General features: G+C 45.1%; 1 protein-coding gene and 1 non-coding gene across 4 annotated transcripts in view; one reads left to right on the plus strand and one right to left on the minus strand.

Moving 5' to 3' along the window:
• The window catches only part of LOC124544836 (fatty acyl-CoA reductase wat-like), a 240,045-nt gene extending 238,625 nt beyond the window's left edge, over positions 1–1,420 (minus strand). For 2 of the 3 annotated variants that reach the window (XM_047123539.1, XM_047123537.1), the window contains exon 1: positions 1,343–1,420. The gene's annotated coding sequence lies outside the window, so the exon portion shown is untranslated. The remainder of the gene's footprint in view (positions 1–1,342) is intronic. The other variant, XM_047123538.1, reaches the window with a different exon arrangement.
• Positions 1,421–2,521: 1,101 nt separating this feature from the next.
• Positions 2,522–2,596, plus strand: Trnat-ugu. Its single transcript has one exon. It is a non-coding gene; the product is annotated as a tRNA-Thr (tRNA).
• The last annotated feature ends 18,860 nt before the right edge of the window (positions 2,597–21,456 follow it).

The raw sequence follows: 21,456 nt of genomic DNA on the forward strand, positions 1-21,456 counted from the left end.
TGCAGAGGTGAAGAGGATTACACTGGTTACAATAGAGTGGAGACCTACCTCACACTAAAGACCACAATAGGAATACCAGTCTGGCCATTGTGCTCCTTGTCGATTTATCCCCGATGACTTCAGAACCGTTAGAAATTACGTGGGTAACAGTGGAGGATGGTAAAGACCATCCCTGAGCAAGCCTCTATCGACAGGGGATCTCAAGTTGATTCCGTGTTTCTAGATTTCCGGAAAGCTTTTGACACCGTTCCTCACAACGACTTTTAATCAAGCTGCGGGCCTATGGGGTATCGTCTCAGTTATGCGACTGGATTCGTGGTTTCCTGTCAGGAAGGTCGCAGTTCATAGTAACAGACGGCAAATCGTCGAGTAAAACTGAAGTGATATCAGGTGTTCCCCAGAGAAGCGTCATGGGACGTCTGCTGTTCCTGACCTATATAAATGACCTGGGTGACAATCTGAACAGATCTCTTAGGTTGTTCGCAGATGATGCTGTAATTTACCGTCTAGTAAGGTCATGCCAAGACCAGTATTAGTTGCAAAGTGATTTAGAAAAGATTGCTGTATGGTGTGGCAGGTGGCAGTTGACGCTAAATAACGAAAAGTGTGAGTTCCAAAAGAAATCCGTTGGAATTCGATTACTCGATAAATAGTACAATTCTCAAGGCTGTCAATTCAACTAAGTACCTGGGTGTTAAAATTACGAACAACTTCAGTTGGAAAGACCACATAGATAATATTGTGGGGAATGCGAGCCAAAGGTTGTGTTTCATTGGCAGGACACTTAGAAGATGCAACAAGTCTACTAAAGAGACCGCTTACACTACACTCGTCCGTCCTCTGTTAGAATATTGCTGCGCGGTGTGGGATCCTTACCAGGTGGGATTGACGGAGGACATCGAAAGGGTGCAAAAAAGTGCTGCTCGTTTTGTATTATCACGTAATAGGGGAGAGAGTGTGGCAGATATGATACGCGAGTTGGGATGGAAGTCATTAAAGCAAAGACGTTTTTCGTCGCGGCGAGATCTATCTACGAAATTTCAGTCACCAGCTTTCTCTTTCGAATGCGAAAATATTTTGTTGAGCCCAACCTACAGAGGTAGGAATGATCATCAAAATAAAATAAGAGAAATCAGAGCTCGAACAGAAAGGTTTAGGTGTTCGTTTATCCCGCGCGCTGTTCTGGAGTGGAATGGTAGAGAGATAGTATGATTGTGGTTCGATGAACCCTCTGTCAAGCACTTAAATGTGAATTGCAGAGTAATCGTGTAGATGTAGATGTAGAAGCACAGAGGTGTGCTAAGCGACCGTTGCCCGCAGCGCAGCCGCCGAATTACCGTACCTGCAGGAGGTCTCCGCTGTGCTGGTAGGTGGGAGCCCGTCGCGCGCGGCTGTGGTCAGCGGCGTCGAGTGCACGGTGCGCCGACTAGCGAGGCGAGAGCCGCGCGCCGGTATTTACACGGCCCCCACCTGCCGGGCCGCGTAGCCACAGGGGGGCGTAGCTGCTCCGCCCCCACCGCGTCCCGCTGCACGATCCGGGGGCATTCGCTCACTTAGCCTGACGAGGAATAATACTGGCGAGATCAGGCAGACTCTTACGTAACGCTCACAGCATCCACCTTGCGTCGACCAGGGAAATTCCCCAAAAATTATGCGTGGTGCGGCGCTTAACTTCTGTATCTACACGGTTGTTTTGCTACTGACAGGTGCTTGGCAGAGTTCAAATGGTTCTGAGCACTATGGGACTTAACAGCTATGGTCATCAGTCCTCTAGAACTTAGAACTACTTAAACCTAACTGACCTAAGGACACCACACAACACCCAGTCATAACGAGGCAGAGAAAATCCCTGACCCCGCCGGGAATCGAACCCGGGAACCTGGGCGCGGGAAGCGAGAACGCTACCGCACGACCACGAGCTGCGGACGCTTGGCAGAGTGTTCGTAGAATCACTTTCAGACTGAAGTCGGCAAAAAATGTCGTGGAATACCTCCTACACTGTTTAGGAACTTGCCCAGCGTGGGGCAGCAACTCGACCTGACGTGGACTCAAAAAGTCGCCGGAATTTTCCTGCAGAAATATTGAGCCATCCTGTTTTCTACAGCCGTGAATTGCGGAAGTGTTAGCGGAGCAGGTTTTTGTATACGAACTAACCTCTCGATTATGTCCCACAAGTGTTCGATGGGATTCATGTCAGGCGATCTGAGTTACCAACTCATTCGTTCGAATTGTCCAGAATTTTCTTCAAACAAATCGCCAACAATTATGTCACAGTGACACGGGGAATTGTCATGGGAACACGAAGACCACGAATGGCTGCAAATTGTCTCCAAAGAGACGAACATGACCATTGTGCGGATGCACACATATTCCCCGAACTCTTACGGGACTTGGTAAGAATGTCTTCCACGAGTAATGAGTGTGTTGGGGTGGGACACTACGAATGTAGTTTGTGGACATACAAGGTGACAATGTGGGTCTCGCGGGAGGCGTGCGCGAGATAGTCTCTGCAGTCCACCGTGCCCTCGGCGGCTCAGATGGAGAGAGCGTCTGCCATGTAAGCAGGAGATCCCGGGTTCGAGTCCCGGTCGGGGCACACATTTTCACCTGTCCCCGTTGATATATATCAACGCCTGTCAACAGCTGAAGGTATTAACCCTAGAGTGCCCAAGCCTTTTTTTCTAACTTGGATGCCTAAGGGAGGAGTGGGGGGGGGGGGGGGGGGGGGTTCGTCGAGCCCACAGGTAGTAAATAAGTTTACTGACGAAAAATTACAACTTTCAAAATGGTTTATATATTTTAACTAAGGCATCGATTTATAAATGTTGTTAATTGTTATAAATATTGGATTGAGTGAATAAAAAAGTGACATATTACAATACAAAATACAGATGTGTTCATATACAATAGACTACTCTGAGTTCTCAACTTCACAATTTTTTCTGAATGTGTGATACACACATGTTTATGACACTGTCCACAATACTGTTTTGATTTACTTAGAATTTTGTACTTCTGCTTCTTTGTTTTAGCTTTTCTTGCACGAACATGGCACCGACCTTTCCCTGCAGGAGGCTGACGTGCTTCTGTTGTCACTTCTTTGATTTTCTTTTGTAGAATAGTCTCCATTGTTTGACCAATTTGGTTAGATAACCCTCTTGCAATTTCACTAGTTCCATCCCAGCTTGCAGAAGATAAAGTTTCCGTTTGTTGTGTTTCTTTTCATTCCATCTTGGATGTTGCTGGATGAATATGGTGGTTGCATTGATAGCACAAATGTCGATGAGAGAGTAAAATACAGATAGTGGTCATCTCTTTGTTCCCCTCTTGCAGGTGTACATACGCGCCATTTGGTCAATGGCATCAATTCCACCTTTAGTGGAATTATAATATGCATTTATCTCGGTTTTATTCTTCTCTCCTCCAAAAGTGCCTTTATCTTGGTGCATTGTTGACAACATCAGTAAGTTCTTACTTGGTTTCGTTTTTGCTGAGTAGGACACCAAAGTTATTGGACGCCTACGTGTTGGGAACTGCACTAATTGACTGCAAGTTTTCAAGATAAATAACAGCTGACTGACATCAACAATCACTTCCTCTGAAAGTAAATCGATTGTTGTGAATATCAAGAATACCAACCAACAAGAAACCAACTTGCATTGTTGTAGAGATGGGAAATACGAAATCCTACTAAGGGAAATTTTCTATAGCATGAAGCAGGAATTTTCTATAAAATATATTGACACTAATGTTTCATAAAATGGCCAACAAATAATAACTCAAAGGGAATATGTAGTATGAAAGTTACTTGGGCAAAAGCATGGGACATAAAAAAATTGTGAGTTCAACGAACCCCCCCCCCCTTAGGCGTCCTTGGATTAATATAATTCTAATGACAATTTCATGTTAATGATCGTTTCAGTTGGACCAGAGGACAAAGTCCATTCCATGTAAACACAGCGCACCAGTTGGACGATGCGTTGTCGACGGGTCAATGGCTACGTGGGGTCTGGCCACACTCGAAGCCTGCCGCCAGCTCTTACCAACTGAAATCTGGCCTCATCTCGCCAGGCCACGGTTTTCCAGTTGTCTAGGGTAGACCGGTAGGGATACGAGTCCAGCAGAGGCGCTGCAGGCGATGTCGTGCTGTTAGCAGGGGCACTCGTGTGGGTCGTCTGCTGCCACAGCCCAGTAGCGACAAATTTCGCCGCACCGTCCTAACGAATACGGTAGTCTTATTGATTTATGCAGCTATTCCACGGAGTTTTGTTTGTCTGCTAGCACAGACAACTGCATGCAAACGCCGCTCATGTCGGTCATTAAGTTCAGGCCATTGACCACTGCGCTGATCGAGGTGAGAGGTGGTGCCTGAAATTTGGTAGTCTCTCACACCCTTGACACTATCGATCTCGGAATATTTTGTGTAAAGTATTGAAACCAGCTTCAGAAGGGAGCGAGATAGGGTTGTAGGCTGTCCCCAATGTTATTCAGTCTGTACATTGAGCAAGCAGTAATGGAAATGAAAGAAAAATTTGGAGCAGGAATTTAGCTTCAGGAAGAAGAAATAAAAACGATGTTTTACGATGACATTGTAACTATTAGGAAAAGGTAAAGGCTTGGAAGAGCAATTGAACTGGATCAACAGTGTCTTGAAAGAAGGATATAAAGTGAACATCAACGACAGCAAAACAAAACTAATGGAATGTAGTTAAATTTCTCAGATGAGGCTGAGGGAATTAGATTAGGAAACGAGACACTGAAAGTAGTAGATGGGTTTTGCTATTTGGGCAGCAAAATAACTGATGATGGCCGAAGGGGAGAGCATATGAAGACTGTCAATGGCAAGAAAAGCGTTTCTGAAGAAGAGTGATTTCTTAACATCGAAAGTTAGGAAGTTTTCTCTGAACTTATTTGTGTGGGGTGAAGCCATGTTTGGAAGTAAACATGGACGAAAAAAATTCAGACAACAAGAGAATAGAAGCTATTGAATTACGGTGCTGCAGAATAATGTTGATGATTAGATGGGTAGATCACGTAACTAATGAGAAGGTGCTGAAGAGAATTGGGGAGATAAAAACGAGTTGAACAGCTAATGTTGATGTGTAAATGAAGAGAGATTTTTGTAGTAGTGTTCCCAATCTTATTCCAGTAAGAAGTAGCTTGTCCACACCAGAGCTTTATTTGTTGAGAGAGACGTTTCTGATTCTTTTATGTGGAAGGATTGTTGTATGCCGGCCGCTGTGACCGAGCAGTTCTAGGCGCTTCAGTCCGGAACCGGCCTACTGCTGCGGTCGCAGGTTCGAATGCAGCCTCTGTGTGATGTCCTTAGGTTAGTTAGGTTTAAGTAGTTCTAAGTCTAGTGGACTGATGACCTCAGATGTTAAGTCCCATGGTGCTTAGAACCATTTGAACCACTTTTGATTGTTGTGTGTTTGCACTGAGGATTTAGGGAAGACTCAGTTGCTTTGTTTGATGGTGAAATGGGGGCCAGAGAGGTCGAGTTGCTGCGTTATTACATTAATGCCCAACTCAGGCTATTGATTGTCGAATATTTCGTGGTATGAAGAAACAATAAAAATAACAAAGAACAGAATTAGTTTTCACTTGAAAGTGCTAGTTCGAGTTTCCACAACCGTATTTGACAATTTCAGAGGGGAACGTAAAGCTAGATAGACGCCGAAAGCCGGGAATGGTGATCTCTGGTACACCAAAGAAAATTTTTAACTGATAACGGATGAAGGGGTAGTGGTAATGAATTATTTATTTTTAAATAGGAAACACGAAATCAGAATCGTTGACAACACTGTGGAACTCAGTTTCAGTTGGTTTACTCTTGAAAAGGCAATAAATTATGACCTGAATTGCAACATAAGATACAGATTTTGAACATTTTATTTTGTTAGTTCGAGGTAATACTGTTTGTAAGGTAACAGAATAAAAAAGCGGATCACTTACCTGAAAGAGAATGACTATAGGAAAGTTACTGATTCGTTAAAGCCAAAGGAAGACATAGGTTTTTTACGTATTGATAACAGGTAATTACAGACTTGTATTTAACTCTGGTGTTTAAAGGAAACAGGGAGATATTGTCACATATTACATGAAATGCATTGTCTTTTGCCTGTATACAACAGAATGTCCACCTCCACAGCTGAGCGATCAGTGTATCTGACAGTGATTCAGAGGATTCCGGTTAAACTCCCTGACATTTTCTTTGATCGAACCCCTGAAGTGCACCCATCCTCCATCCTCGTCACGCTGAATAACGGTCGGGGTCGAGAGAGTACTTGCTGCCCCCCGCCCCCATACCGCATCCAAACGGCGGCATGTGACTAACACATAAGGACGACACGGTGGTCGGCAGCAGCTATTCTAACACACCGCAGGTAATGAAAAATCGATATGTTTTGAGAATCCTAAGCGTCGTAAATCATGGGTGAATCCAGGAAAACCATCGGCATCCACTGCAAAACCAAATCGCTTTGGAAAGAAAACACTGCTCTGTGTTTGGTGGGATCAGAAGGCTGTCATATATTATGAGCTGCTAAGCCCTGATGAAACCGATAGCACAGATCGATACCAACAGTAAGTGATCTAGCATTACATGAAAAACGTCCGGACTACGGAAAAAGGCAACACAGAGTCATATTGCTCCATGATAATGCCCCATCACACACAGCAAAACAGGTCAGGGAAACGATCGAGGCTTTCACTCGGGAAATACTAGGGCATGCGGATTATTCTCCAGACCTGATTCCGATTATCATTTATTTGCATCACTGGACACGCTATCGCTGAACAGCATTTCAATTCGTATGAAAACGTACTAAAATGGCTCGGTGATTGGTTCGCTTCAAGAGAAGAACTATTTTTTTGGCCTGGCATTCATAGCATGCCGGAGAGGTGAGAGAAATGCGTAAATAGCAATGGAGATTATTCTGAATAAAATATTGTTTACCAGATTCAAACAACAGACGTGTAATTACTGCAACCAAATTCCGGTTTCATAATTCTACAGCTGGTATGCTGCTTAAATTTGACGTAAGTCTGAGCAATGGTTCTCTTACTACAGCGTTTTGAAACTCGAACTTTAATTATGTACACCCTTTGAAAACAGCTTCTCGTCTTACCGTATGAGGCTGACAGGCTGACAGGCTCCGTTCAAATCAACTGGCTCTGAGCACTATGGGACTTAACTTCTGAGGTCATCAGTCCCCTAGAACTTAGAACTACTTAAACCTAACTAACCTAAGGACATCACACACATCCATGCCCGAGGCAGGATTCGAACCTTCGACCGTAGCGGTCGCGCGGTTCCAGACTGTAGCGCCTAGAACCGCTCGGCCACCCCGGCCGGCTAAGCCCTCCGTACCTCCACCGGAAGTGAAGCCAGGGTCACCGAAGGTGTTCGGTATTAGAAAGTGATTCACAATGTATACAAGTTGCGTTTAATTACAAGTTGTAAATGCCGTGTGGCTGGGGCCTCCCGTCAGGTAGACCGTTCGCCTGGTGCAAGTTTTTCGAGTTGACGTCACTTCGGCGACTTGCGTGTCGATGGGGACGAAATGATGATGTGAAGGACAACACAACACTGAATCCCTGAGCGGAGAAAATCTCCGACCCAGCCTGGAATCGAATCCAGGCCGTTAGGTGTGACATTCCGTCGCACTGACCACTCAGCTACCAGGGGCGGACTATTACAAGTTGAATGTTAGGTTTTAGCCACAAAATTTCTAGGAACCGTATGTTTGTAAAATAAAAGTGCCTCACGAGTCGAAGGTCTTCTTGAAACTTCCTGGCAGATTAAAACTGTGTGCCGGACCGAGACTCCAACTCGAGACCTTTGCCTTTCGCGGGCAGGTGCTCTACAGACTGAGCAACCCAAGCACGACTCACGCTCGGTACTCACAGCTTTACTTCTGCCAGTACGTCGTCTCCTACCTTCCAAACTTTACAGAAGCTCTCCTGCGAACCTTGCAAAACTAGCACTCCTGAAACAAAGGGTATTGCGGAGACATGGCTTAGGCACAGCCTGGAGGATGTTTCCAGAATGAGATGTTCACTCTGCAGCGGAGTAGTTCTGCAAGGTTCGCAGGAGAGTTTTTGTAAAGTTTGGAATGTAGGAGACGAGGTACTTGCAGAAGTAAAACTGTGAGGACGGTGCGTGGGTCGTGCTTGGGTAGCTCAGTCGGTAGAGCACCTGCCCGCGAAAGGCAAAGGTACCGAGTTCGAGTCTCGGTCCGGCACACAGTTTTAATCTGCCGGGAAGTTTCATATCAGCGCACCTCCGCTGCAGAGTGGAAATCTCAGTCTCGAAAGTCTTCTTGCTTATAAATGAAACCTCGCAGCTAGACAGTGTCAGGTAGTGCAGTTATGTAAACGAATGCAATAGAGTTTTACGCAATAACCAAGTCCAATTTCGTGCATGCTTGATTCCCTATACGACCAGTTCTCTGCAGCCAAACAGCAATTGAACGGGTTTTGTTTCTTCAGCCGCTAGTTTTCCAAGGATTACTGCACTGCATCTGCTGTTAAGTCTGTCGTTTGCCGGCCGGGGTGGCCGAGCGGTTTGCGCGCTACAGTCTGGAATCGTGCGACCGCAACGTTCGCAGGTTCGAATCCTGCCTCGGGCATGGATGTGCGTGACGTCCTTAGGTTAGTTAGGTTTAAGTAGTTCTAAGTTCGAGGGGACTGATGATCTTAGAAGTTAAGTCCCATAGTGCTCAGAGCCATTTGAACCATCTGTCCTTTGACTGAGATCCACTGAGGCGATAAAAGTCGTGCGGCATCTCCTAATTCGAGTCGGACCTCCATTTGTCCAGCATAGTGCGGCAGCTCGACGTGGAATGGACTGAACAAGTCGCCGGTAGTACCCTGCAAAAATAATTAGCTGCGCTGCCCCTATAGCCGTCCACAATTCCGAAGGTATTGCCAGTGCATGTTTTTGTGGACAAACTGAGCTATCAATTACGTCCTATAAATGTCCGATGGGATCCATGTCGGGCGATCTCGATGGCCAAATCATTCACCCAAATTGTCCAAAGTGTTCTGTCATGGCGCAGTGTCAACCATAAAAATTCCATCCTTGTTTGGAAACATGACGTCAATGAATGGCTGCAAATGATCTCCAAGTAGCCGACATAACCATTTCCAGTCAGTGATCGGTTTCGTTGGACAAGAGGATCCCGTCTATTCCATGAAAACATTGTGGAGCTACCACCAGGTTGTACAGTGCCTTGTTCACAGCTTGGTCCATAGCTTCGTGGGGTCTGCGCCATGCTCTAACCCCGCCAACAGCTCTTACCAAATGAAGTCGGACCCATATGACCAGGCCAAGGTTGTCCATTCGTCTAGGGTCCAACCGATGTGGTCACGAGCCCAGGAGAGGCGCTGCAGGCGAAGTCGTGCTGTTGGCAAAGGCACTCTCGTTAGCGTCTGCTGCCGTAGCTGGACTGACCTAGCAGACACATTCGTTGTACGTCCCACAGTGATTTCGAACGTTATTTCACGCAGTGTTGCTTGTCTGTTAGCACTGACAGCTCTACGTAAACGTCGCAGCTCTCGGTCGTTAAGTGAAGGCCGTTACACACTGCGCTATTGGCGCTGAGAGACAGTGCATGAAATATATTCTCGGCGCACTCTTGACACTGTGCCTCGCGGAATATAGAATTTCCTAACGATTTACGAAATGGAATATTCCATGCATCCCTCTCAAAGAACCAAAGTCTGTTAACCCCCGTCGTGCGGTCACAATCACGTCGGAAACACTTTCACGCGACTAACCTGAGTACAAATGACGGCTTCGCCAATGCACTCCCCTTTTATACCTCTTGTACGCGACAGTATTGCCGCCTGTGTAAGTGCATATCGCTGTCCTACGACTTTCGTCACCCTGTGTACACCGTCCAGAAGACCTCTCAGGTGGCGGCTTGGAGGCTTCTTCCGTTTTGTTAGCTTTACAATAGAAATAATTTTCAGCAAGTTTGTTAGGAACACATAAGAATCTAAGGATGGAGGTTTGCCTAATATTTTAATATGTACTGTAGAACTTTGAATTCATGATATCAAACCCACAGCTTTTACGTGACTTTACAAATTCAAAATACTGGGTGATCAAAAAGGCAGTATAAATTTGAAAACTGTATAAATCACGGAATAATGTAGATAGGTACAAATTGGCACACATGCTTGGAATGACATAGGTTTTTTTAGAACAAAAAAAAAATACAAAAGTTCAAAAAATATCCGACAGATGGCGCTTCATCTGATCAGAACAGCAATAATTAGCATAACAAAGTAAGACAAAGAAAAGATGATGTTCTTTACAGGAAATGCTCAATATGTCCACCATCGTTCCTCAACAATAGCTGTAGTCGAGGAATAATGTTGTGAACAGCACTGTAAAGCATGTCCGGAGTTATGGTGAGGCATTGGCGTCGGACGTTGTCTTTCAGCATCCCTAGAGATGTCGGTCGATCACGATACATTTGCGACTTCAGGTAACCCCAAAGCCAATAATCGCACGGACTGAGGTCTGGGGACCTGGGAGGCCAAGCATGACGAAAGTGGCGGCTGAGCACACGATCATCACCAAACATCGGGCGCAAGAGATCTTTCACGCGTCTAGCAATATGGAGTGGAGCGCCATCCTGCATAAAGATCGTACGTTCCAGCAGGTGTTTATCAGCCAGGCTGGGGATGATGTGAATCTGTAACATATCGGGGTACCTCTCACCCGTCACGGTAGCAGTTTTGCTGTCCAGCGCCATCTGTCGGACATTTTCTGAACTTTGTTTTTCTTTTTTTGTTCCAATAAAACCCCATCTCATTCCCAGTATGTGTGTCAATTTTTACCTCTGTATCTACATTGTTCCATGGTTTATTAAGTTTTAAAATTTATACTGACTTTTTGATGACCTTGTATTTTTTGCATTCTATGAATTATCCTCACACGTTCGATCTCTTCTGGACTATCCGTTTTAATGGATCGATAATTTGCTGTCGGTTTGATGACCACATCATAGAGCGGGCGGTGTTTATGACGAAACTTAACATCTTAGGGCACCAGAACCTCAACGGGGCATTTTGCGACTGGAACAGCAGCCACAGTCAGCCACTTTCACGTCTAGTATTCATGAACAGCTAATGCAAGTAAGCTGTTTAGGTTTTTACGTTGGTAACGTCACGTAGCGCTCTGTATGAAAATCACTGGCTGTGCTGTGTGCAGTGTGTGGCTGGTTGGCATTGTTGAAATACTCGCTATTGTAGTGTTGGGCAGTCGGATGTGAACAGTGTGTAGCGTTCCGCAGTTGGAGGTGAGCCGCCAGCAGTGGTGGATGTGGGGAGAGAGATGGCGGAGTTTTGAGAGCGGACGATCTGGACGTGTGTTCGTCAGAAAAAGGGAGAAATTCGTAAGACTGGATGTCATGAACTGATATATATGTCATGACTTTTGAACACTATTAAGGTAAATACATTGTTTGTTCTCCATCAAAATCTTTCATTTGCCAACTGTGCCTATCAGTAGTTAGTGCCTTCAGTAGTTAGAATCTTCTATTTAGCTGGCAGTATTGGGGCCCGCTGTATTGCAGTAGTTTGAGTAACGAAGATTTTTGTGAGGTAAGTGATTCATGAAAGGTATAGGTTACTGTTAGTCAGGGCCATTCTTTTATAGGGATTATTGAAAGTCAGACTGCGTTGCGCTAAAAATATTGTGTGTCGGTTTAGTGATGATCAGAATAAGTAAAGAGAGAAATGTCTGAATAATTTCAGTTTTGCTCAGCTGTTTGAAAATCAAATAACGTAGAGGTTTACCAGTACAGTAATTCATAATTTTGCTACGGGGATGTTTCATAATCAGCCACAATACACGTCTTGTATTCATAAACAGGTGGTAACGACTTATTGATATTGTGGTAATATAACTGAACACAGAATCTGCTTGATGCTGACTAATACATTCGACGCCGTTTTTAAATGTTGAGTGTGCTCAGTGTTTATATTACATAAATTTTGTGTGCTGTTAACCTTCGCTGGCGTTTTCACCTCGGTAATCTATAGGGGAGTCTTAAAATCGGAAGTTCAGACATTAAATGGACGTGTTACGGCCATTCTGCGACGCCTATAGACACATCCCAACAACAAAATCTTTAACCACACCACTCTGTACCCTTGTTCTAGGGATAGCGTCTTTGACTAGTAATTAAAACGTCCTCGGTTCCAGGTTCGAAACCCTCCACCGCTGAAACTGTGATTAATAATGAGCACTGGCCGCCGAAGGTTTCCGGCATCAAAAGTCACACTCATTCTGGCAACGGCCTTGACATAAGGGGCGGAGGTGTGGAAAGAGGTCCAGGTCATTCTCTTGTTCTTGAGGTGGGAAACTACCCCTAAAGGCACAAGAATCATCAATGATGAACTATGTGGGGTTGCAGAAGGCACTGGAAAATACTGCATTAAAGATACGTAACGTGTATCCACATGTGGCCTGTAGTTTGAAAAGCGTCATGATCATCTCTCCATTGGCAAAAGATTCCGAAATAAGCCCTTATTCGGATCTTCGGGAGGAGACAGCCAAGCAGAGGTGACTATGAGAGAAACATTGAAAAACCAATGAAATAATAACGTTCTACAAGTCGGGGTGTGGAATGTCAGAAGCTTGAGCATGCTAGGGAAGCCAGAAAATCTGAAAAGGGAAATGCAAAGGCTCGATCTAGATGCAGCAGGGGCCAGCGAAGTGAAATGGAGAGAATACAAGAATTTCTCGTCTGATGAATATAGAGTAATATCAACAGCAGCAGAAAACGACGTAACGTGGGGAGGATTCGTTGTGAATAGGAAGGTAGGGCAGGAGCGTGTTACTGTGACCAGTTCAGTGATAGGGTGGCTCTTATCACAATCGACAGCAAACCAACACTGAAAACCATAGTTCGGTACACATGTCGACATCGCAAGCTGAAAAGGAAGAGAGAGAGAAAGTACACGAGGATATTGAATGGGTAATACAGTACGTAAAGGGAGATGAAAATCTAATAGCTGTGGGGGAATGTAACGCAGTTGTAGGGGAAGGAGTAGAAGAAAAGGTTACAGGAGAATATGGGCTTGGGACAAGGAATTAGAGAGGAGAAAGACTAACTGATTCTGTAATAAATTTCAGCTAGTTACAGTGAACACGCTGTTCAAGAATCACAAGAGGAGGAGCTACACTTGCAAAAGGCCGGGTGGTACGTGAAGATTTCAGTTAGATTATATCACGGTCAGACGGAGTTTCCGAAATCAGATACTGGATTGTAAGGCGTACTCAGACCACAATGTACTAGTGATGAAGAGTAAGCTGACGTTTAAGAGATCAGTCAGGAAGAATCGATAGGAAAACAAGTGGGATACGGATGTACTAAGGAGTGACGAGATAAACATGAAGTTCTCTAAGGCTATAGATATAGCAATAAGGAATAGTTCAGTAGTTAGTACAGCTGAAGAGGGATGGACATCCGTAAAACGGGCAATCACAGAAGTTGGAAGAAAAACTTACGTATAAAGAAGGTAATTACGTAGAAACCATGGGTAACAGGAGATGTACTTCAGTTGAAGGATGAAAGAAGAAAGTACGAAAATGTTCAGGGAAATTCAGGAATAAGTGTAGGGAAGCTAAGACGAAATGGCTGCATGAAATATGTGAAGAAATCGAAAAGAAAGGACTGACTCAGCATATAGGAAAGTCAAAACGACCTTCGGTGAAATTAAAAGCAAGTGTAGTAATACTAGGAATGCCACGGGAATTTCACTGTTAAATGCAGAGGAGAGAGCTTATAGGTGGAAAGAGTACATATAAGTCCTCTATGTGGGGGAAGATTTGTCTGATGCTATAGAAGAAGAAACAGGAGTCGATTTAGAAGAGATACGGGATCCAGTTTTAGAATAGTAATTTGAAAGTGCTTTGGAGTATTTAAAATCAAATAAGGCAGAAGGAATGGATAACATTCCATCAAAATTTCTGAAAGTGTTGGAGAACGTGGCAACAAAACGACTATTCTCGTTGGTGTGTAGAATGTATGAGTCTGGCGACACACCATCTGACTTTCGGAAAAGCATCATCCACACAATTCCGAAGACGGCAAGAGCTGACAAGTGCGAGAATTATCGCACAATCAGCTTAACAGCTCATGCATCGAAGCTGCTTACAAGAATAATATACAGAAAAATGGAAAAGAAAATTGAGAATGTGTTAGGTGACAAGAAGTATGGCTTTAGAAATGGCAAAGGCACCAGTCAGGCACCTCTGCCGTTGTGGGTATAGTAGAAGCAAGACGAAAGAAAATTCAGGACACGTCCAGAGGATCTGTCGCCATGGAAAAAGCGTTCGACAGTGTAAAATGGTGCAAGATGTAGGAAATCCTGAGAAAAATAGGCGTATGCTATAGGGAGAGACGGTTAATACATAATGCGTACAGGAGCCAAGACAGAATAATACGACTGGACGACCAGGAACGAAGTGCTCGGATTAAAAATGGTGTGAGACAGGTATATAGTTTTTCGCTCCTACTGTTCAGTTTGTACATCGAAGGAGCAATGATGGAAATAAAAGAAAGGTTGAGGAGTGGTATCAAAATGCAAGGTGAAAGGTTATCAATGATAAGATTCGGTGATGACATAGCTATCCTAAATGAAAGTGAAGAAGAATTACGTGATCCGCTGCATGGAATGGACAGTCTAATGAGTACAGCATAGGGACTGAGAGTAAATTAAAGAAAGTCGAAAGTAATGAGAAGTAGCAGAAATGAGAACAGCGAGAAACGTTGCATCAGGATTGATGGTCTCGAGGTAGATAAGGCAAAGAATCCTACTACCTAGGCAGCAAAATAGCCAATGATGGATGGAGCAAGGAGGACATCACAAGCAGACTAGCACTGACAAAAAGGCCAAACCTGGCCAAGGGAAGTCTACTAGTATGAATCATAGGCCTTAATTTGAGGAAGAAATTTCTGAGAATGTACGTTTGGAGCACAGTATTGTATTGTAGTGAAGCATGGACTGTGGATAAACCGGAACAGAAGGGAGTCGAAGCGTTTGAGATGTGGTGTTACAGACGAATGTTGAGAATTGGGTGGACTGGTAAGTTAAGGAATGAGGATGTTCTGCACAGAATCGGAGAGATAACAAACATGTGGAAAACACTGATAAGGAGAAGGGGCTGGATGATATGACATCTGTTAAGACATCAGGGAGACGTCAGGGAGAGCTGCAGAGGGCAAAAACTGTAGAGCAAGCCCGAGGCTGGAATACATCGAGCAAATAATTGAGGAAGTAGGCTTAAAGTGATACTCTGAGATGAAGAGGTTGACTCGGGAGGAGAGTGATGACTTACAACAAAACAAAACCTTTCACCACATTCAGCTTACGAAACGTCCTTCGAATCCCTCTTCCAGCTAATGAAATCAGCCCCAAAACTTGTGATATCTAACCCTTTCCCATCCTACTCGGAGCTGATTCATAATATCATGAATCTCCTAGTGAGGTAATGGATATATTAGTGCATCATGCGCGGCCTCGTAGTTCACTGCTGTGTCGTATGAGAGGCGTCATACCGAGGGTGTGCTTTCATTGCTCAGTCATAGCCCATTGACCTCATGGTGACATTATGGCTTTAATAGTTACAACGGCCTGTAGTGAGAGCCTAGTTTTATTGGTCAGTCATAGCACGGACAACTTAGTGTGATCATTCATGGCTTCATTGGTCCATCCAATGATGAGCCCAAAATGATGGTTGGGTTTCATTTGTCACTCGTACTTGGCTGTGACGTGCCCATAGTGAGAGTACAGATTCATTGCTCTGTCATACGACGGATCTATAGTGAATTCTGGGCTTCTCTGGTCCCTCCTACGACGGCCCTTAGTGAGAACACACTTTCATTGTTCAGTTATCGGATGGAGGCATGTAATGACGGCACACATTCGTTAGTCAGCCACAGGATGGACCTCGTAGTGAAGGCATAGCTTCACCGATCCGTAGTACGACGGGTCTGTAATGAGAGCAGAGATTCAGTGGGAAGTCACAGGACAGACGCCTAGTAGCCCGGAAATACGCAGAATCATGCAATATTGATTGGAGGGGATTTTAACCTACCGAGTAAACACTGGGACGTCTGTGGGTTCGTTATAAGTGGTAGGGACAGGCTGTCTTGTGAAGCAATGGAAATATTTTAGACGTTGTAGTTTCGAAGAGGACTGACCTCATTTAAAAGTGTCATTATAGGGAAGGAATTAATGATCACAATGTCACCTTAGTGATCATGGTTAATAAAGACATGAAACGTATTCGTAACTGCGAATGTGAACGACATTCAGTTGTCTAATGGAATGAATACAGTGAATAGATATACATTTTCTTCCCTACTTCCTCCCCTCATATCCCGCCCTGCTGTCGCCAATGTGTGCTTTCTCGGTCTGGTTTCATAGTCTTTAAACAGAGTACTTCAAAACATAAGAAAAAATTGCGTCTTCTGCAACAAATTAAAAATATAGCTGTCCTACTGTAATTTTATCGTTTTTCATAAAAAAAGACAAATTGAGGAGTGCACTTACCGCAGCAGATCGGAGGCTAACTGTATGGAGAGGACTGACAGAACGTAATATACAGGGTGAGTCACCTAACGTTACCGCTGGATATATTTCGTAAACCACATCAAATACTAACGAACCGATTCCACAGACCGAACGTGAGGAGAGGGGCTAGTGTAATTGTTTAATACAAACAATACAAAAATGCACGGAAGTATGTTTTTTAACACAAACCTACTTTTTTTAAATGGAACCACGTTAGTTTTGTTAGCACATCTGAACATATAAACAAATACGTAATCAGTGCCGTTTGTTGCATTGAAAAATGTTAATTACATCCGGAGATATTGTAACCTAAAGTTGACGCTTGAAACCTCCGACGTTCAGTTGCGTGTTGTAACAAACACGGGCCACGGTCGGCGAGCAGCATCTGCAGGAACATGTTTACGATGACGATCGTGTTTACGAGTGTGGCTGTAGTGCACTGTTGTGGTTTGGTCTAGCTGTCGCAGTGTCCGCATGTAGCGCTTGCTGCTATTGTTATTCTGCATTCGTCTCCGCACGCAGACCAACTGTAGTACACCGTGTTACCAGACGTCTGTTATAGTGTAGTGTTGTAGGAACTGTGACCACGGTGTATTCGAACTCTGAAAAGGCGGAGTGTCGACGAAATGCAGCTGAAGCCTGCAGGGTGTATGCAGAACGGTACCCGGACAGAGAGCATCCAACGTGCCGCACATTGCAAGACATCTACCGCCAACTGTATGCAACAGGTATGGTCGTAGCACGCAAACGGGTCCGTAACAGGCCCGTCACAGGAGAAGCGGGTGCAGTTGGTGTGTTAGCTGCTGTTGCCATGAACCCACGCATGAGTACACGGGACATTGCGAGAGCCGGTGGACTGAGTCAAAGTAGTGTCATGCGCATACTGCATCGTCACCGCTTTCACCCGTTTCATGTGTCGCTACAACAGCAATTACATGGTGATGACTTTAATCATCGAGTGCAATTCTGTCAATGGGCATTAACAGAGAATGCGTTGCAGTTCTACATGTTTACCGCGAAGCGGGTTTCACAAACCACGGGGCAGTGAATCTACGGAACATGCATTACTGGTCCGTGGACAATCCTCGCTGGCTCAGACAGGCAGAGCGACAGCGACCGTGGACTGTAGATGTATGGTGCGGAATCATTGGCGACCACCTCATTGGTCCTCACTTCATTGCAGGGGCCCAAACAGCTGCAACGTACATCACGTTTCTACAGAATGATCTGCCAACGTTGCTCGTAAATGTCCCACTGTAAACGCGTCGACGTATGTGGTATCAGCATGATGGTGCACCTGCACATTCCGCAATTAACACTAGGCTGACCCTTGACAGGATGTTCGACGGGCGTTTCATAGGACGTGGAGGGCGCATAAATTGGCCAGCCAGTTCTCCTGATCTTACACCTCTGGACTTCTTTCTGTGGGGTACGTTAAAGGAGAATGTGTACCGTGATGTGCCTACAACCCCAGAGGATATGAAACGACGTATTGTGGCAGCCTGCGGCGACATTACACCAGATTTACTGCGGCGTGTACGACATTTATTACGCCAGAGATTGCAATTGCGTGCAGCAAATGATGGCCACCACATTGAACATCTATTGGCCTGACATGCCGGGACACACTCTGTTCCACTCCGTAATTGAAAACGGAAACCACGTGTGTACGTGTACCTCACCCCTCATGGCACATGTGCATCAGTGAAAAAGACCAATAAAAAGGTGTTAGCATGTGGACATAATTTGCTGTTCCAGTCTCTTCTGTATCTAAGGTCCATCACCGTTCCCTTTGGATCCCTACGTAATTCGGTGCTCTCCGATACACACGATCGCACAGCGGAGGAGTGGTACTCAAGCGTCAACTTTAGGTATCAATATCTCCGAATGTAATTAACATTTTACGATGCAACAAACGGCACTGATTACGTATTTGTTTATATGTTCAGATGTGCTAACAAAACTAACGGGGTTCCATTTAAAAAAACGTAGGTTTGTGTTAAAAAACATACTTCCGTGCATTTTTTTATGGTTTGTATTAACCAATTACACTAGCCCCTCTCCTCACGTTCGGTCTGTGGAATCGATTCGGCAGTATTTGATGTGGTTTACGAAATATATCCAGCGGTAATGTTAGGTGACTCACCCTGTATAGCCATATTCGCAGAAAAAGAAAAATGGCAGCGTGTGTATGTGTGTGTGTGTGTGTGTGTGTGTGCGCGCGCGCGCGCGCTCGAGAGAGAAAGAGAGAGAGGGAGAGAGAGAGAAGCCTACGAAATAAAATCAAAGGGTGGAATCAATATCACCAGTAACTGGTACTGCATTGTGCGCTCCATTGGAATAAAAAACAACTGAGGTTCCTTCCTGGGTTAAGATGAAAACATAAAAAGGATGGTACAAACCGCAGCACAGTGCAAATAGTCATGTCGTATTGACTAAGATAGATACCACATTGAATCGCGCGTTGTTCAATCATTATTTTTAATTCTAGCTTTTCTTACCCACCCGCGCGGAGGGTCGTGAAGGGCTATCCGTAAATAACTGGATAAATATTGTCTATTTTTTGAGTTACGGAGGACCTTTCATTGTCGTTCTTGAAACAAACAATGCACTGCGTGCCCATGAAGCCACGTGACAGCATTAGTTTTGTTACTTGGGTGATACTTCTCATCTGGGGATAATAGAGTCTTAGGTTCAACATGGTTTGGTATCACTAGAAAAAAGTACGCCATCATTTGCTCCAGCAGACGCACTCTGGCGCCGACGCACTGCAGTTAAGACGGTGTTTATCGTTGTCTTGGGCTTCACAGCCCGTGCACAGTGGTGAATCCGCCATAACACTGGTAGCATGCCGCGACAGCGTGGACGTGAACCGTATGTGCAGTTGACGGACTTTGAGCGAGGGCGTATAGTGCGCATGCGGGAGGCCGGGTGGACGTACCGCCGAATTGCTCAACACGTGGGGCGTGAGGTCTCCACAGTACATCGATGTTGTCGCCAGTGGTCGGCGGAAGGTGCACGTGCCCGTCGACCTGGCACCGGACCGCAGCGACGCACGGATGCACGCCAAGACCGTAGGATCCTACGCAGTGCCGTAGGGGACCGCACCGCCACTTCCCAGCAAATTAGGGACACTGTTGCTCCTGGGGTATCGGCGAGGACCATTCGCAACCGTCTCCATGAAGCTGGGCTACGGTCCCGCACACCGTTAGGCCGTCTTCCGCTCACGCCCCAACATCGTGCAGCCCGCCTCCAGTGGTGTCGCGACAGGCGTGAATGGAGGGACGAATGGAGACGTGTCGTCTTCAGCGATGAGAGTCGCTTCTGCCTTGGTGCCAATGATGGTCGTATGCGTGTTTGGCACCGTGCAGGTGAGCGCCACAATCAGGACTGCATACGACCGAGGCACACAGGGCCAACACCCGGCATCATGGTGTGGGGAGCGATCTCCTACACTGGCCGTACACCACTGGTGATCGTCGAGGGGACACTGAATAGTGCACGGTACATCCAAACCGTCATCGAACCCATCGTTCTACCATTCCTAGACCGGCAAGGGAACTTGCTGTTCCAACAGGACAATGCACGTCCGCATGTATCCCGTGCCACCCAACGTGCTCTAGAAGGTGTAAGTCAACTACCCTGGCCAGCAAGATCTCCGGATCTGTCCCCCATTGAGCATGTTTGGGACTGGATGAAGCGTCGTCTCACGCGGTCTGCACGTCCAGCACGAACGCTGGTCCAACTGAGGCGCCAGGTGGAAATGGCATGGCAAGCCGTTCCACAGGACTACATCCAGCATCTCTACGATCGTCTCCATGGGAGAATAGCAGCCTGCATTGCTGCGAAAGGTGGATATACACTGTACTAGTGCCGACATTGTGCATGCTCTGTTGCCTGTGTCTATGTGCCTGTGGTTCTGTCAGTGTGATCATGTGATGTATCTGACCCCAGGAATGTGTCAATAAAGTTTCCCCTTCCTGGGACAATGAATTCACGATGTTCTTATTTCAATTTCCAGGAGTATATATATATATATATATATATATATATATATATATATATATATATATATATATATATGTACTATTAATGAATTGCTTATGCATGTTGGTGAAGGCGGATCGCTCTCCAATTGTACCGCCTCCATTTTTCCGTTTTTTTAACAGGGTGTACCAAAGCTCTCCCGTCCGCACTGATTTTCGAGGATGTTATAAGTTGCGCTAGGGACCGCATCTACCTTCTTTCGAAGTTAGCAGGGAACTACGCTGTTATGCGGCGGCTCGTTTCGGCCCATTCAACATCTGTCCATCAAGCGTAACGAGCGAGTAACGGAGTTTATATTTCATACCTGCCACAGCGAATTTGTGTTCGTGGGGTCTCTATTCTAATTCGAGCGTTTGACTTACGCTATACGTATTCGTTTCGGAATATCGTTTCTACGTCTTCCGTTAACTATACGTGGTTAACATTATGAAGACAATTAGTAACATTTGTGAAATACAACTTTGTTTGCGGAAAACATGATGATGTTCGAAGTCGCCAGTTTTTCCACGACAAACGACTTTCAACAACTTATTATATGCATACTTGTTGCAACTGATTGCCGGGAATTATATATATATATATATATATATATATATATATATATATATATATTTGAATTACAAAAAACAAATACTAAATAAAAAGAAAGTTGCATGGTGGGAGATTCGATCCGGTGACCTTCGGATTACAAACCCGAGCGCTTACCGCTGCGCCACGACGCTGTAGAAAACTATTAATCGTGGAGAGTATTTCACCGCAGCGGTTTCTTTTAACTGTCGATTTTCTCGACAACGGCTGAGAAGTGCA

The sequence above is a fragment of the Schistocerca americana genome, chromosome 8 (genome assembly GCF_021461395.2).
Source record: "Schistocerca americana isolate TAMUIC-IGC-003095 chromosome 8, iqSchAmer2.1, whole genome shotgun sequence".
Classification (NCBI taxonomy): domain Eukaryota; kingdom Metazoa; phylum Arthropoda; class Insecta; order Orthoptera; family Acrididae; genus Schistocerca; species Schistocerca americana.